The following is a 17092-nucleotide window of genomic DNA, read 5'->3' as shown; positions in this document are numbered from 1 at the left end:
TTCGAAAATACGGTTACGGAACTTGTATGACGTTCTCCTTAAAAACCGAACCGGTGCATTTTGATGGACGACGAGACGTACGTCAAATTGGATACCAGTACACAGCAGAGCAGAGGACAGATGTGCCTGATGATGTGCGATACATCCGAACCGAAAAAATTGCAAAAAAAAGGTTTTGGTGTGGCACGCCATTTGCTCCTGTGCCTTGAAGAGTTCTTCGTATTTCACAATGGACACAATCAATGGTGAAAATTACAGAAAAGAATGCATCAAAAAACGGCTTCTACCCATCTACCGAAAGCGTACGGATCCTCCATTGTTTTGGCCGGATCTGGCATCTGTTCACTATGCTTCTGCTACGTTGGAGATGCTCAAGAAGGAAAAGTCGATTTTGTTGAAAAATTCCAAAATCCCCCAAACTGCCCTGAACTGCGTCCTATCGAAAGATACTGGGCAATAATTAAACGGCATCTTAAAAAAAGATGGAAGAGAAGCAAGCTTTGTTGACTGCTTCAAGAAAATTTGGTCTGCAGCACAGAGTTAAGAAGAAAGTTGTACAGAATCTAATGGGCGGTATCAAGAGAAAAGTCCGAGTGTTCTTCAGAAATGAGAAGTAAACATTCAAACTCACGTGAAATCGGTCAATATGTTGATTTTCATTTATATAACGTAAACTTATGAATTTGTTCGATTTTTTTTTAGTAGGCTGTGCGTGTGATTGAACCTAACGTTTGTTTTTTTCCGTGGAGTTTTTTTTTATCTATAATCGGTTGCTGATCTGGCCAAAACCAGGCCCAGGAGACAATTTCTAGCTCATCAGTCGCTATTATTTGCCGCTGAGAAGCTGTTCCGAGGCCAAGTAGAACCTCCACGAGGCGTTCCGTCATTCGCCCCATCATTAGTTCCATCATTCGTTGAGTCGCAGCGTTTAACCTGACTATTGGCCACGAAAAGGCTTGCCAAATGCACATCAAAAATCGACTACATACAACCGAACATTTTTTTTATCTCAAATCGACGGAAGACATTCCGCGCAACTAAACCGAACTAGTTCACGTTGATCTGCGTCAAGCTTTGGACTACAATTTGGAGTTCTACATCAACACATGTCAGGCATCCTTCAAGTTCAATTGGCTAAACTTGGTGAGTTCGTTCCATTTTGTAAATTTTTATCTTTTCAAACCTGTACCGTTGGGAGCAGGCATGTCTAAACGCAACACTACACTGCGTACTGCCTCTTTTACACACCACCAAGAGCTTTGAGTTGTACGCTCCGGACCAGTGCTCGATAGAAAACACCAAACGCAGCGAACAAGGCACCGGTACCGGTGCCCGTGCATAATTGTTTGCACCGGTGTATGGATCTTCGGCAAGCACCAAAGCCGAGTGTTTCTGACTTCGGCAAACACCGCAGCCGAGTGTTTTCGATTTCGGAAAACACGCTTGCTGCTCGCAGGTATTTTCTTTGGGGCGAGGGCGACTTATGAAAGATTATTTTGTTACACAAGGTAGGGGAATTTACGTATTCTCGTCAATCTAAGCAGCGTCCGCACTTCTATTAGCATTTTCACAGCGTCACGCACATATATGACGTGTCTGTTTGTTTCAATTCATCTGCTGCTTGCTTCTCCATCTATTCCAATCGACAGAATTCTTCAAAACTGTTTGAAAGCGTTTTTACAACGCTCTAAACTTCTCAGGTGAGTGTGACTATTGTCGTCAACCTCTTTTTCTTCGGCAACCTTCCCATTAGAACTGCGTGTTAACCAGCTGTTCTATTATCGGCAACTCGAAATCAGCCCCATTTTGTAGTACGTATGTTTCATTTGAAGAAAAATCTGGCATAACAGGATTGCTCGGTCCTACAAATATAATCAGATTGAAGCTGAAAGACTAAAGAATTGTTTGGATACATTCAGGGAAGTGTGTTGATGGTAAAACATAGTGAAATTAACGTTTAAATTTTGGTTGCCGAAAACAGTCAATGGGTGCCGAAGCTGACATTTACCCTAGTTCTAAAACGCGTCTAGAGCTAATAGACAAGTGATCAAAGCAATGGTCTCATAATGTCAATGTCCAAGGTTCGATTCTGGTCTGCCACCTTTTTTTTTACTTTTTTGTCAACATTTTTTGATAAGGTAAATCTATGAAATTCATTTAGATTTATTTTGGCGAAAAAGCATAACGCAATCTTATGAATCTTATGAGCTCAAAGGATCATCTACCAGGATTATTAAAAATACGCTAATCACCCACTTCGAAAAAGTGTGTTTCTGTTGCCGTCCACCCACTGGTATTTCTTGGCTTTATGTTAACAAATTGAACATTCCACAAACTGAAAGTATTCCGCGGGCCCGAGCACCACTTAATGGTCGTGAAAATCACAATACAAAACCGTAAGAGAATCTTGCCGTCTCTGGTTGAGTGTAAGATCAAAGAAGAGTTTGCTCCTGAAACGATATTCAGTGAAAACTTAAAGTTAGTTTTAGGTGAAGCGGTCGGGAGTCACGCCAATAGTGAAAGTTATTAAGTGTAGCAATGGTCACACTGTGGTACGGTAACTTAATAGCACTATATTCTATTTGGTTCTATCAAATTATTTGTCTTTTCCAATTGACTCATGAACAATCGATCAAATATCTACACTTTCTTGCGCTCGCAAACGATTACAGTCGACTGCAACTCGAACCACTCACCAATAAGTCAGTAATTCTTGTCCGAGTCCATTGTGTTTTTTTTTTTTCATTACCCATGGGGACGCCGCATGAGGAAAACTGCATAATGTGTAACAGTGATATGGGAACATCATGTCATCAGGTCGGGATTAAGTTAGAAATATATATAAAAAAAATACAAAGCAGACAACCCAGCGCACATCATAATAGGAGGAAAAAAGTATCAAATGTGGCTTTGGACGACGTCGTCGTTTGCCGTTGAACAGCAGAAGGAAAAATTATGGAAAAAGGAAACAAACCATCAAGGGTGGTGGTCTGGCTGGCAGGCGGCTCGAGCAGGAAGACGACGAGGGCAGCAGTGTTTTATTTATATACATAGGGATAGTTTGCTGGTGGGTAATATTGACGGTGCAATTTGCGGGTGTTTGGTCGTCCAAGTATATCAGGCAAATAAGTATGATACCAAAGTGCTAGGGGTGATCAAAGCTCGGGAAGTTGATCACTAGACCGTTCAATTTTCGTTTCAAAACAATCCTTTTTCATGATATTGTTGTAAGATAATTTGTTTAGTACACAGTTTAAAAAAAAGTAGTGTAAATTTCCGTTACTATGATGCACATAAATGGAGCGTCATATATCATTCAAGTTTACATTATCGATCGTGTACATTTATGAGACATGTCATGAAATATTCCATATATTGTATGCAGCTGTCCATCTTTGTCCATGAATATTTACATCACCAGTAAAATCCAGGATTTGTTTCTGTGGCGTAGGCAAGTACAATCGCTGCCTGAAACATTCTTGGTTTCCAGAGTGCCATCGTATATGTCTGCTCCTCGACAATTATGGTCTGAAAATGAAAATTTACCGGAAGCATCCAGATCCTCTGAAGAGTGACGGCGTACATCATCATGATGAATCAACTTCTGTTTGTTTACTGTGACGCTCTGCCGTCGGGATCATGGAAGCCCCCGAGCCCCCCGCCACAGTCGAGTAGTTTCCGCCAGCGACCTGCAGCCGTCCCGGCCCTGTGTGCGTGCCTAGTGAAGGGGTCTTCCAACCACTTACGGCAAGTATGTGGTCCAGCCTTTCTACGACAGGTGATCTTTTGCTCCGTTCTCGGATCCTGGACAAGTTACAATTGGCTCGCACTGAACACTCTAGTGGTTTACGAGTCTACTATCAGAATACTAGGAAACTCAAGACTAAATTGGACGATGTTTATCTGGCTGCACTTGACGGGGAATATAATGTTTATGTATTCACAGAAACTTGGCTCGATGGGAGGATCAATTCAGTGCAACTGGTTGACGTCTCCTTTACTGTCTACAGATTCAACAGCATTCAAACCACGTGTGGCCGAAAGAGTAAATCTTTCGTCACTACAGGTACAATCAACAAGGCGATTTACCAGAAAGAGTGCCTGCAGAATCAATTGCTACCCTTCACAAAAGCCACAAAGAAAACCCTTTGTTCTGACCCGATTTGGCATCATGCCATTATGCTAAAACTGTGATGGAGTGGTACGAAACAAATCAATCAAGTGAATATTGTACCAAAAACCACAAATCCGCAAAATTGTCCAGAGCTACGTCCAATCTAAAGATATTGGGCTCTGATGAAGCGGAAGCTTTCTGGAAAGAAACAAGGAATCAAAGATATCAATCACTTCCAACAAATTTGGACCAAGACGGCCACCACGGTATCTGAGGAGTCTGTACAAACCCTAATGGATGGAGTTAAGCGCAAAGTTCGAAAATTTTATGCAGATACCGAATAACTATGTTTTGACTTCGTGAATTTTTAAATCATGTCCCATGAATCTGAAATAAACAACTACAATTGAAATATATTGCGAAATTTGTCTTTTACTTAATTTTTGTTGTATCCGGATTATTGTGGATACAGACCTTATTATTCCCCAATAATTCATACCTTGAGTTTGAAATACTTAATTTAATAGCTAACTTTTCAGCATATACTAAGCTAATACATCAGATAATAGCCTCGAACACCCCTAGTAACGATTCGAACGGGATGCATCCAGTCTACGTTAGGCCTACTATTGGTGACGAATCTTCACGGCCTCCGTTCCGTTCGCTCCCGTTCGATGGTATGACGATTGCGGGATTGAGGAGACCGGAGAGAAGGGTGCCATCCGCTACATGGCACTATCCTTATGGTCGACTCACACCCCCTCTCTCTTCTTTGCTTTATTCTTTTATGCTTGGTCCGTACCACACGCCTGTGTTCTTCTTGCATGTGTTGTGTGCTTGTATGTAAAACGAGGAGTCCATCAAACGAGGTTCCTCCTGATGATGTGACGTTGAAAGGGTCGGTCGATCGGGTGAACGGAACGGACATCGCATTATGTCGCGCCGATAGTTGGTATGTTTTTGTAGTTTGGTTCAGTCCACGAAGTACCCTCAACCTGTCAATATCGTTTCCTTCCATAGTCGAGATATCGGTCGGTTCGATTCGATTCTTCTTTTTTGTTTTTTGCTCTTGAGAAAAAGTGGTCTTTCGGATCCTAACACTTCCCCGTACTCGCGACAATGTTGCCGTGCTAAGAAATATCAGGATCATTGGTGATCTCCGATCGCGAATAACGGTGCGCGATCGGTGCATCCTTCACGAGCTGTAGTGTTCTTGCGGATTCGACTTTCAGAGTAGAAAGTCTAAAAAATCGCAACAGTGATGAGCAGGTGTCAGCGAGCACGTGAAACAGTGAAGATCCTCAATTGCTCTAAAAGTGTGACCCAAGTCATCAGAAGAATAAAGTGTTACTTATTATGATACACGCGAGTGTTAAACCAAACGTAATCCAGTGGCTTACGCATGCTTAGAGGCTACATGTGTAGAATTAAGGAGTTTTGTATGTCTCATGAATTCAATGTGTTTTCACAACAACTGTTAAGTTTTATTCGTTATATTTTTCTCAACCACTAATCTCTCATTCTGGGTAAGTCGAAAAGATGCAATCATATTTGGAATATTTGGAACATAAAATTAAAGTTAAATTTATTGCAAAAAATGCAACCTTCCATTTCTTGCGTATTTCGTAGCGTAAAATGCATCATCTGAAATCGGAAACCTGCCCTATGAAGCTATGCGAGTGTACAAATCAATTCGTTCGTTAATAACAGTAAACCAAGTTGCCTAGCATCCGCTTTAATTTACCGAAATTTGGCAAAACCTATTCTGTTCATCAAATCTGATATGGTGTAGGAGAATCCAAGTCTGCCTATGCAAGGTAGCAGGTCACTTTTTTGAAGTCAGTCACTAGAAAGTCACTTTTTTTTCATATTCACTATTTCTTAAAATTTAGTCACTAAAGTCACTTTTTTACGACCAATGTTGAGAGTGAAGAATTTGACTTTAAAATCTCACATCGAATCACAGCTTGATTTTATGTTAGAAAGATTAATTAAAAATCAGTGTGTTGAAGCTGACAAGATAATTGTCAGACCAATTGGACGGAATTACTAATATTTTTATTTATTTTTTTCAATTCCGTGGACATGCAAGTCCGTTATTTTCTAAATTTGTCCAGATTGTTAAATTTCATCTTTTTTTCTTTCCTGTGATCGCCAAATTGCGATAGACCTATCACAAACTTTCTGAGGTTTCGAAAAAACAATACTAGATCCAATATTCTAGCTATTTTGCTTCTTGATCGTGAAAGTTTTCCAAACCCAAGATGTCAAGAAATGGTCTAGGAAAAATTTCATTTTTTTTTTATTTTAAAGGACAGAAATTTCAAAAATTCTTTAAGCCCGGAATCTTTAGTATTTGTCAAACATCGAGAAAAAAAAAGTAATGTCACAAATATTGAGTTCCTTTTAAGACTATTAAACTGGATTGTTTTTTTTTGCGGGGGATTCGGAATAACTGTCACTTTCAAAAATGGTCATAACGATTGAACGCTTGCATGATTTTTTTGATATCAGTATATTCCAGATATAAAGACTGGAACGCGCAAAAATTAGTCCACAAAAAATCGTTTCTTTCAGTCAAAATTCATGTCACAAATTCTCCTTATTTTTATTTTGGTAGTTCAATTCATATATTTAAAGGAAAAAATGTTCGTTTATTCTTTTGGTTTGCCAAATCCGAAATGCCAAACTTTTTTTTTTTTATATTCCGTTTGACCAAGGCCCAATACCAAGGGGTAAGACAGCTCTTAATCACGAGCAATTTTAGAGTTGCTTTTGAGGCACCTCGAGTAACTCACATTTCGCAGTGAGCAAAATCACCGTCATTGGCTTTCTCAGTTTTCGCATCAAAGCAACATTTGGAGGTGCGAAGCCGAAAAGTTGCTGTCAAACATAACAACAACAAATAGAAACATCCGGCGTGAAGTAATAGAAAAACTCAATCCGCCGGACCAAATATTTCCGATCCGACAAATTATGTGTGCCCCGTACGTCATCTGATACTAGTAGAAGCGATCCCATTGATGGACAACCTGCCACTGGATAATACTGCGATCTGAGCTCTGGATTACTACGGCGACGTTCTGCTGCCAGTGGGTACCATCCCACTTCTGGTGCTACTGATGTGCCTTCTGGATAATCGTGATATGGTGCGATACACCACCAAGATTTTTGTGCGGCCGTTGACGCGGAAGTCTATATTTCTGCGTGTATATTTCTTTCAGAAAAAAAAAATATTTTTCATCGTTAGTTTAATGATGATTTTTTTTCTATTATGTATTATATCCGCAGCATGTTTCTTTCTTCAGTTTCTCGTCGGCAAAGTCCATAGCGATGATCCTGTACTTGTTCAGATCAGATTTACTATTGAAAATCTTCGGATCACCAAGAACCCTTTCCTTGCATTCTTTCTGAACCATATGCAGGATTCGATTTCGTCCAGTAGATCAATGATGGGATTACAGTTCGGACGACGATCGAGGATCGTACTCACCGGCTTCGGCAATGGCGGCTACACTGGATACTCTGGCCTCTTCTATACCGGTGATTTCACGTTCTCCTCGGTGGACATCTGAAAGCGATTCCTCTGGTTTTTTTTATGAGAACAAATAGCCTGTTTCCACCTACCTTCAGTTAATTCACATCCAACTTTTCGAGACGGAAAAGTACGAACAAAAATCACTTCCAAAACAGTTACAACAGCTTTGGAATCATTCCCAGCATAGTTCGAGCCGTTTTCCGGACAAATTCCTTTTGATCCAAGTGGTACTGCAATTCATATCGTTTTAATAGCAGATCTGAACAATCTTACTATGTTTACAGACAAAACTGATGTCTAATATGAGATAAATTTTTTCAAAGAGAGTAAACGGAGTAGGCTGAGAGAAAAAATCGATTAACGTCGATTGAATTTTGAGTTACATTGAGTTACTCGCGAGTTACTCACTGCAAAAAAGCAGCTCAGAGTAAAGCAGTCTCACCCCTTGCCCAATACCGTTCGATAGGGCGGAGTTCTGGGCTGTTGGGAGGGTTGTGGTCTTTGGGTACCACAACCACGTTGTTCGCATCGTACCACTCGATTGCCTTTTTCCCATAGTGGCAGCTCGCCAAGTCCGACCAGAACACCACAGGTCTATTATGTTGCTTTAGGAATGGTAGCAGCCGCTTTTCCAGGCACTCCTGAACGTAGATCTCTTGATTGATGGTTCCCGTAGTAATGAAAATGCCGCTTTTTCAGACCACACGTGCATATGGCCTGCCAGACGTGATATTTTTTCGGGAACTTCGATAGATTGATGGTTTTGAAGATTTCAGCCACCTGCCAGACGTGATATTTTTTCGGGAACTTCGATAGATTGATGGTTTTGAAGATTTCTGCCACCTTCAGCCACCTTCCCTTTTGCTGATGCGGTATAAAACTCCTCTCCCGGAAGCAGCTTGAAATCCGCCTTCACATAAGTTTCGTCGTCCATGACGACACAGTCGAACTTTGTACAGCTTTCGGGACCGCTGCTTTGCCGACGTGTTTTGTTTGTAATCTCGGTTCGCCACCTTCACCTTCTTAAACGTCGACAACCGACAACAGATATCGAATTTTTAAGTCCTAGCCCCTGGAGCAGCCAGGATTTTCGTCTGGAGTGAGTTTGAATAAATGCCGGGACTAAAAAAAATACATCTTGGGAAACAATTTCCACTGATTTCACCAAATATCAAGTTTCCCACTTCTAGGGAAGCAAGGGTGATATCATGGGATGCAGATAAAAATGGTTGCTTAATATACATTTTCACTAAAAATAGACCACACCGATCAGGAAACCATTGCTTTGCCGGGAATTTACTATGTATAGAACTATCAATAAATTATAAGAAATTTCCAGTGGAAGCTGAGGGATACTTTTGGACCGGTTGAAAAGAACTTCGGAAAGTTTGGAAGTAATTTCCGGAGGAACCTGGCAGTATCGGTTAAGAGATAAAAATCCAGGAAAAGTTTGAAGAAATTTCTGGGGGAAGTCTGAAAGGGCTTTAAGGGTAAATCTGAGGACACATTCAGATAAAGTTTAGAGAAACTTCCAAGTTGGCAGACAATTCCGGAGAAATTTAGCAGGACTTCTGAAAGATGAAACTTTCGAAACAAGTGTGGAAAAAATCTCCCATATGGAGGATTGGAAAATCATTACATTCATTTCGTGCATTCTTTTACATTCATTTGTTTCTAATTTCTTTATCAAAAAATTCCATAAACTGTTGTATGAAGCTTTTGTAGGTTGCTAAGTTGTAGCTAATATCTTAACCTACAAACGCTATGAAATTTTACGAAATTCTGTTGATACACAAAGATAGAGGCAAATCAAAGTAAATGAATGCACGAAATGAATATAAATGATTGAGAAAAACTTCAGGAAGAAGTCAGAAGCACTTCTGGAGAATGTGGGAATAAACTTCCAGATAAAGTTGTAGGAATTTTCCAGAGGTAGTCATAATAAACTTCTACGGAAAGTTAGAAGAACCATATGGAGGAAGTCGTAAGATCTTATTAAAAAACTAGAACTAGCTTCCGTAGAAAAATGAAGGAAACTTCCAGGGAAAATTCTGGTGAGTTAGAAAAAAAAAATCAGTAGTGGAAGACACTTTCAGGGGAAGTAAAAATAACATTTGAAAAGTATCCGGGAAAATCTGGAAAAAACCAGAATTTTTTTCGACTCAAATTATTTTATAGTTTACGAAGTTAAACTTAAGAATTTGTCATGATTTCTGAACAATACAGATCTCAACTTTATCAACTCATGTGTTATGCTTCTAATTCATTTATTATTAAATTAATTAATGTTCAATCCAAAATTTGAAAATTGTTTTAGATTAATGATATTCATTTTATGCAATGGTTCGAAGTAGGATTTGCAACGTGTTATGTTATAAACCCAGAACAATTGCGATATTTTTTTCTTGTATTTTGAAAACCGAACTTATCAATATATCATATTCAGAATTATCATGAAATTCTATAGTTACTCTCCTCGCAATTACCTTGGAATTTTCGTTCGAATTCCCTAGAAATTCTCCTAAGAATTACCTTGGAATCTTTCATAAATTTCAATGCAACTACATGTTTCATTAATTAAATATCTTTGAAATTCTTCTAAATATTTTCAGGCTATTAACCTCTGAATATGACCCTTCTGATATTTTTGAAGTTCTTTTCTGAATCTTCTTCAGTATTTCGAGAAATTATTCTCAAAAAAAAACCCATTGAAATCTGTTCATAAATCTCTTTGAATTCACTTTAAGATTAATCTGGTATACTCCTCACGATTGAAATACAATTCTCTTTGGAATCACCTAGGAATTAAATTCAGAACTTACTTTCGTCCCTCAAGTTATACCTTAGAATTAAGCTAGGACTTTATCTTAAAATTAGCTTGGAATTCTGCACTCCTTTAGAATTTTTTCCAGGATTAGGAATCCACCTTAGCTTTTCATTTGAATTCATTTCCATAGGTATTCTCGGCTGAATTCTATTTAAAATCTTTAATTTTTTAGGTCCTTGAAATTTCTTTCAAGTTCCAAAGTCTTGAACATTTTTGAGGGTAAGATCGAAGATCTTAATTTTTTTTCAATTGATGGATTTCTTCTAAATAAGGATCACGAAGGTTTTTAAAGGCTGACTAAAAGTTACTTGGTACGCAGAAAAAAGATCTGTAATTCGTTCAATATGTTTAAAAAGTCCGTTAAGGGAAGTTTACCGCACCGAAAATAAAAAAAAATATTTTCGACACGTTTTTATTATCATAATAATATCAAAAATCCAAGAAAATCAGTTTCTTCCTTAGATTCTTGACAAAAATTACGTGTACAAATATATTTTCTATCTCATCATGAAAAAATATTGGACTCTCAGCAAAACCGAAAAGTTGATGTTTTGTGGTTTTTTGAGTCCAACTTTGAGTGTACAAAAAATATTTTAGCACATGAATTTTCTTTGGCAAATAAGAAAAAAAATGTGAATTTTTTTTCGGCACGTTAAACTTCCCCTTTATGGTTGCTTTACAGAATTTGTATTGCCCATCAACGCCCGCACACTGGAAACGGGTACGGAATCAGCGTATTTCTTTCATTTTGCCCGCATTTGCTGGATGTCCTTGACTGTCGAAGTCGCTACTTTGAAATTGCCCAGTATTTTTCGATTGGTCGGAATTCCGGGCAGTTCGGAGGATTCGTTAGCTTGGGGACCACCTTAAAGTAGCGGCAGCTAACCAAATCGGGCCAAAAGATGACATTGCCCCTATGCTTGCGGATGAACGGCAATACACGCTTTTTCAAGCATTCTTCGATGTAAACTTGGGATGTCATCGTCGAGGATGTGGCGAATGTTTCCGTTTTCAGGCCACAACTGCAAATCACTTGCCAAATCATGGCCTTCTTCGCGAACTTGTTGGCAAACACGAACTTGAATCTTCCCGGCACATCCCCACGTCCAGTCGCGATGGAATATTTTTAACCTAGAAGCTGCTTAACATCTAGTTTGACGTATGTTTCGCCATCGATCAAAGTGCAACCCTTGTGTTTCGTCAAAACATGGCCGTACAAGAGCTTTGTACGCTTTTTGGCCTCGGAATTCTGCTTCATGCGCCGGTTTGGATGTTTACTGGCTCTGTACGACTTCCCAACAAACAATTTTAGTTGCAGATCAGCTTATACAGACAAAAATTAGCTGCATAAGGCAATTTTCGGCTGTATAAGCTAGTCTGCAGCTAAAATTGTTAGTTAGGTTGTATCCGTCCCTGGCAAGGCTGTTCCGCACCGTTTGAAAGTTTGAGTTTTACCTTTTGGCCACATCTCGGATCGAAAGACCGGGGTTGGCTTTAACGCACCTCAACACCTTGCTGCTCAGCTGACGATCCATGGTTCCAGTTTTTTCGTAGGTCCACTGATTCCTTTCCACACTCAGGGTTTCATCGTAGGTTTTGAGCACTCGACAAACTGTTGTTTTCGGCATCTTCTGCACTTTAGCCGGCTTGGAACCGGACCACTCCGGATTTTCCAGGTGTTTATGCACAATTTTTTTTCTTCATTCGAGTTCCTTTTGACGTTATTTCTGAACGCGGTCGACTTTTTTGATCAAACTTGCACCAGTTGTTGTCTATAAAAGTGTAAACAAATCACTGTCAAAGATTTTCGATTCCCAACACTAGAGGCGTGCTAGCGGCATAGAGGTAACTCTAAGACTAGAAGGTCTCGAAATAACGTGCTCAACTTTTTGGCTCAGCTCTGGTACTCCCTTCGGTCCCAAGCTAATCGATTCACCCCTCATTTTATCTGTCAAACTTTCATAGCGAATCAAAACAAACATTGACTAGAGTGGGATACGTTAATCGTTTGCTTGGGATCAATAGGCTAGTCAAGTAGTGAGCCAATTTAAAATCGTTAGTTTCGTATTGATTGTTGCTAGCGGTGCGTGAGGGGCGTACCAATTTACTGTTAATCAGCCTTTATAATGCATACAAAATCTCGAAAATATGTCTAAACATATGACCAATCTAGAGAATTTTCTTAAATCCCAATTTTACTGAATACTTTCGTTTCTTGCTGAATATGAACAACCGGGAAACTTTTGCCAAATCTAGTCAAATCTACGTGTCCGCCGCTTTAATTCCAGAGTTGTTACAACTACGCGGATTTTGCGATTTTACGAATTAAAGGTATTTAAGAAAACCTCAGGAAAGCTAATGTTAAGCTTAGGGAAGGCCAAATGTTCCACGGAGTAGTTTAGGTTTCTTTCGAAAATTTAATAAAAATAGTTAGTGCTTCGTAAACCTTTATTAGATTAGGAATGCTCGGAGAGAGAAAGTCGTAGAAATTCCAGAAAATTTAGGGGACCTCAGAAAAGTTCAGTGTACTTTCGATATGCTATAAAAAATTAAGATACATCAAAAAGCTTTTAAATATAAAAGTAGTTCAGGAAACCTCATCAATATTCAAGGAAGTATAAGGTATTTCGTGAATGTTCCCGGAATTTTGAAGAAGTTCAAGACAGGCTCATCCTCAAATGTTATAGTGTACTTTATTCATAAAAATTGGCCTAAAGGTGGGTTTTGCTATTAAAAGCTGAAAGCCAGTTTTTAGTCCTATTGGTCCTCTAATTGGCCATATTTTAATAGTAACAGTTTTTCATTCTTTACCAAATTTATTCCGATACAAGGTTAGGACCTGTGCGCTGGTCCACTCATCGGCGGCGGCGATGTGAAAACCATTTTTGTCTCGATGGCAGCGGCGTGACGCCGTTGATTTTGGTCGACGTATGGCCATAGAGAAAACTTTAAGACCAGAAGGTCCCAAAGAAACGTACTCAACTTTTTAGCTCAGCTCTGGTCATACTTTCTTTTGGCTCATTTTATCTGTCAAATTTTTATAGCGAATCAAAATAAACATAGTGTAGTACTAGAATTTCGACTGGAATGGGGTACGTTAATCGATTTGCTTGGGACCAATAGGCTAGTCAAGTAGTGAGCCAATTAAAAATCGTTAGCTTCCACCATTTGGTATGATTATGGTGGCCGTCAAATGTTCATTTGTTACAGATAGAGATTTTTGGTAATTGTTGGACAGGTTTGATGGGTCCCACACACTTAGATTTTTTTAGCCAAAATTTGCACCACCGAGCAGGCTCGGCATTTATTTTTACTGAGATCTCAGCAAAATTTATGTTTGTTAGCCGAGACCTTGGCAAAATTTCCGTTTGTTAACTGAATCTTGACAAATTTTTCACTGAGATCCAGCAAAATAGATTGCCGAGCTGCTCGGTGGTGCCCATCTCGGCAACAAAAAAATTAAGTGTGCAGAATGTTATGAAACTTTGCTAACAGGTAGCTTCATATGAACGAAAATAAAAATTTAAAAATCTTGGGGAGGCCAATTTTCTCGGAAATTTTTAGTTGAATTTTCCTAATTTTCCCGGACATCACGTACTTTGAAAATTCTCAACTCATGAACCAAGAACCATAGAAATATGTAATAAGTGAAATGATAAGAAACTTATCGCAGCAATCCATAAACAATATTTTCAGAAAAATGCTTTCATGGTTGAGGAAAATTGCAAAGAAAAACTGGAACATGTACGATTATGGCCATTAAGGGCCTACACGGGAAAAAATACGATCTCCGAAATGAGATAAATGACTCATGATTTCATGAACACAGCGTATTTTCATGTTATGAAAATACACCATGAATAATATTCATGATATCATGAGCAACTTTTGCGTAACGCAGCAAACATTCCCAAAATCATGAATCATCCGAGTTGAAATCATGAGCTAAATTCATGGGTTTAACTTTTAACCAAAAAAATGTAAAAAGAATAAAATAATGCAACAAACTGGATTCGAACCAAGAACCTTGACATCACTAAACCCACACTTTGACCACTAGACTATCAGTTGTTGTTTAAGTTGGAAGGCAAAAGGCGAATAAGAGATGCCTATGTAGTTCGGTTTATGAACACGGTTTGCCAAGTACGTGTAACGCTTTTAGCGGTCTTGATTCCTCTGCATTATGAAATCATGAATTTCCATCCCGAAATCATGAATCATTGTTACGATTTCAAGGGATGGCTAGTTTTTTCATTTCATGATTTTTTATTCATGAAAATGGAATCGGATTTGTTTCCGTGTAGGCACTTTGTGTGACACCCAATAAAACATGTTGTTTTAGAACTATTATGTGACTAAGTTTCGCATGATAGGCTTTGGCTCAAGCAAGACTCTGACCACAGGGGTACCAACAACTTGTTCTGATATGAACAATGTAGCCCTGGTTACTCATTATGGCTTCCATTAATCTTGTGTTAGATTTCTCATTTGTAGGGATTTCGCGGATGCCGAAAGTGATGAAACTCGGCTTTTTTGTGCTACAGTTGTCAGCTCTCCTTTTGAAAACCTTTTCTAATGTTCAACGAATCTCATTCGCTTTTTTAGTGGTATTATTGCACCGATGAATGCCTTAAACATCCATCTTGAAGATGAATGAGAACGATTTGGAATTACGATTATGTGAAATTATTAAATATTAAAAGTTTGATACGCGAAGGGGCTGACAAAATCGGGTCATTACTGTAATATGTAATGCAGTGCTTTTTTATGATGGATAAGCATATTGAGTCTGATCATAGCTATTCTATCATCGACCTGATATTGCATTAATATTTTTCGATATTAACCAAACATCGTAGGGGAAATGTCGGCTTCGGCAATACCTTAACCTATTATCAACCGGTGGAAACTAATGATTTTAAATTGGCTCACTACTGACTAGCCTATTGGTCCCAAGTAAATCGATTAACGTACCTCTTTCTAGTCGAAATTCTAGTACTACACTATGTTTGTTTTGATTCGCTATGAAAATTAGACTGATAAATTGAGGGGTTCGTGGATTTTCCTATGTTTCGAGGGGTGCATCAATTAGCTTGGGACCGAAGAGAGTACCAGAGCTGAGCCAAAAAGTTGAGTACCGTAAAACGGGGTATGTTTGATAATGCGGGTAACTTTGATAGTAGAATACAATGATTAAATTTACTCTCTGCGCCTTTTCCGAATTGGAAACATTGGTTCCATATTGTAGATCAGGGCATTTCCGTTGATATGGTATATAGTTTTTATATTGTATGTGTTACATATTTTACAAACATATTAAAATTCAATTTTCTTCTTTATCAGCTGTTTGAAAAAGCATTCAAATCATCACTTATGAAATGTATTTCTAATATAGCCATCACAAATAAAATGTTGTATTCTTATTACTGATGATGTTTTCTGATTATATACTCATTCAAAGTTGCATATTTCAAGAACTAAATTATTTGAGTTTCACGCATTTTCTTCTACATTCAACGAGGATTATCAAAGTAACCCTAAATCAAAATACTGATGTTCGGTCACAAGACTAAACAAATAGTGCAAATGATTTAATTTCCGTCAAGCATATTACTAACGAATTGACTCAAGGATCGTCAGTCCTTGTTTTGAAAAAATAAAATTTGGAAAAAATTAATTGCTGTAAAAATATTTAGAATAAACTTCAAAATACTATCAATGTTACCCCGTTTTACGGTACGTTTCTTGGGACCTTCAAGTCTTAGAGTTACCTCTATGCTATTATCTTCAGGGGGTAAATAAAGCCCTAGAGCTCTCAACTTTGGTCAATAGATGCTCTGAAACACAATGTATCTACATGCCAAAATTGAGCTCTCAAGGACGTTGACGATAATAGAATAAGGTTTGCCGAAGCCGTCATTTACATTTGCACTTCTTTTTTTAATTCATCAAAAAACTACAGTGCTTCGATGGACAATCAACTCTGCACACTGTGCCGAAACACAGCATGACACACTGTTTGGTACATTAATGCACACTTTGACAAGTAGGACACAAACAATATAATATAAAACGGCATCACTGTTGAGTGAGGCCGTTTTATATTATGTTGCTAAGGTTTACTACTCAGTTCAATATTGTGTTTACTCACAAATTAAGCTAGTTAATTTGTGAGTAAACACAATATTGAACCGAGTAGTAAACCTTAGCAACATAATAGTGAAGAGTGTCATACATAAAACTGGTGATACAAGGATTCAATCATGAATTTAAAAACAATAAACGGGTAACGGTATTGAGGATCCTTCGAAAAATTCTATAAGTGTGAAGCTGTAAGCGTGAATTTTTCACTTCCGAATCACAGCCAAAATCCCAGCTATTCGGGCCTCAGTCGAGTTCATCTACCCCATGGGCGGTCCAGAGTCTTTTGTCGATACGGCAGTCAAGATGGCTGAAACGGATTACCTCTAGAGACGATTCGTTTTCGTTTGAGGATGGAATAATGGTGAAAAATGTCTGACGGTTGCCTTTGATGATAAATTTTGAAGGTCACATCAACAATTTCATCAATATGAAACAAATAGATCCCAACTAAACGACGGGAATGGCGGAA

The 17092-nt window shown here is 38.6% G+C and overlaps 1 protein-coding gene across 1 annotated transcript in view; it reads left to right on the top strand.

Annotated features, from left to right (window-relative positions):
• The first annotated feature begins 5108 nt into the window (after positions 1-5108).
• Positions 5109-17092, top strand: part of gl (glass) — a 52858-nt gene continuing 40874 nt past the window's right edge. The window contains exon 1 of the mRNA XM_065216349.1: positions 5109-5640. The gene's annotated coding sequence lies outside the window, so the exon portion shown is untranslated. The remainder of the gene's footprint in view (positions 5641-17092) is intronic.

This window comes from Ochlerotatus camptorhynchus, unplaced genomic scaffold (assembly GCF_037179485.1).
Source record: "Ochlerotatus camptorhynchus isolate MF236.1 unplaced genomic scaffold, CSIRO-AGI_Acam_v1.1 ptg000062l, whole genome shotgun sequence".
Taxonomy (NCBI): Eukaryota; Metazoa; Arthropoda; class Insecta; order Diptera; family Culicidae; genus Ochlerotatus; species Ochlerotatus camptorhynchus.
The sequence above is the reverse complement of the archived record's forward strand: the minus strand, read 5'-3'. Positions and strand labels throughout refer to the sequence as shown.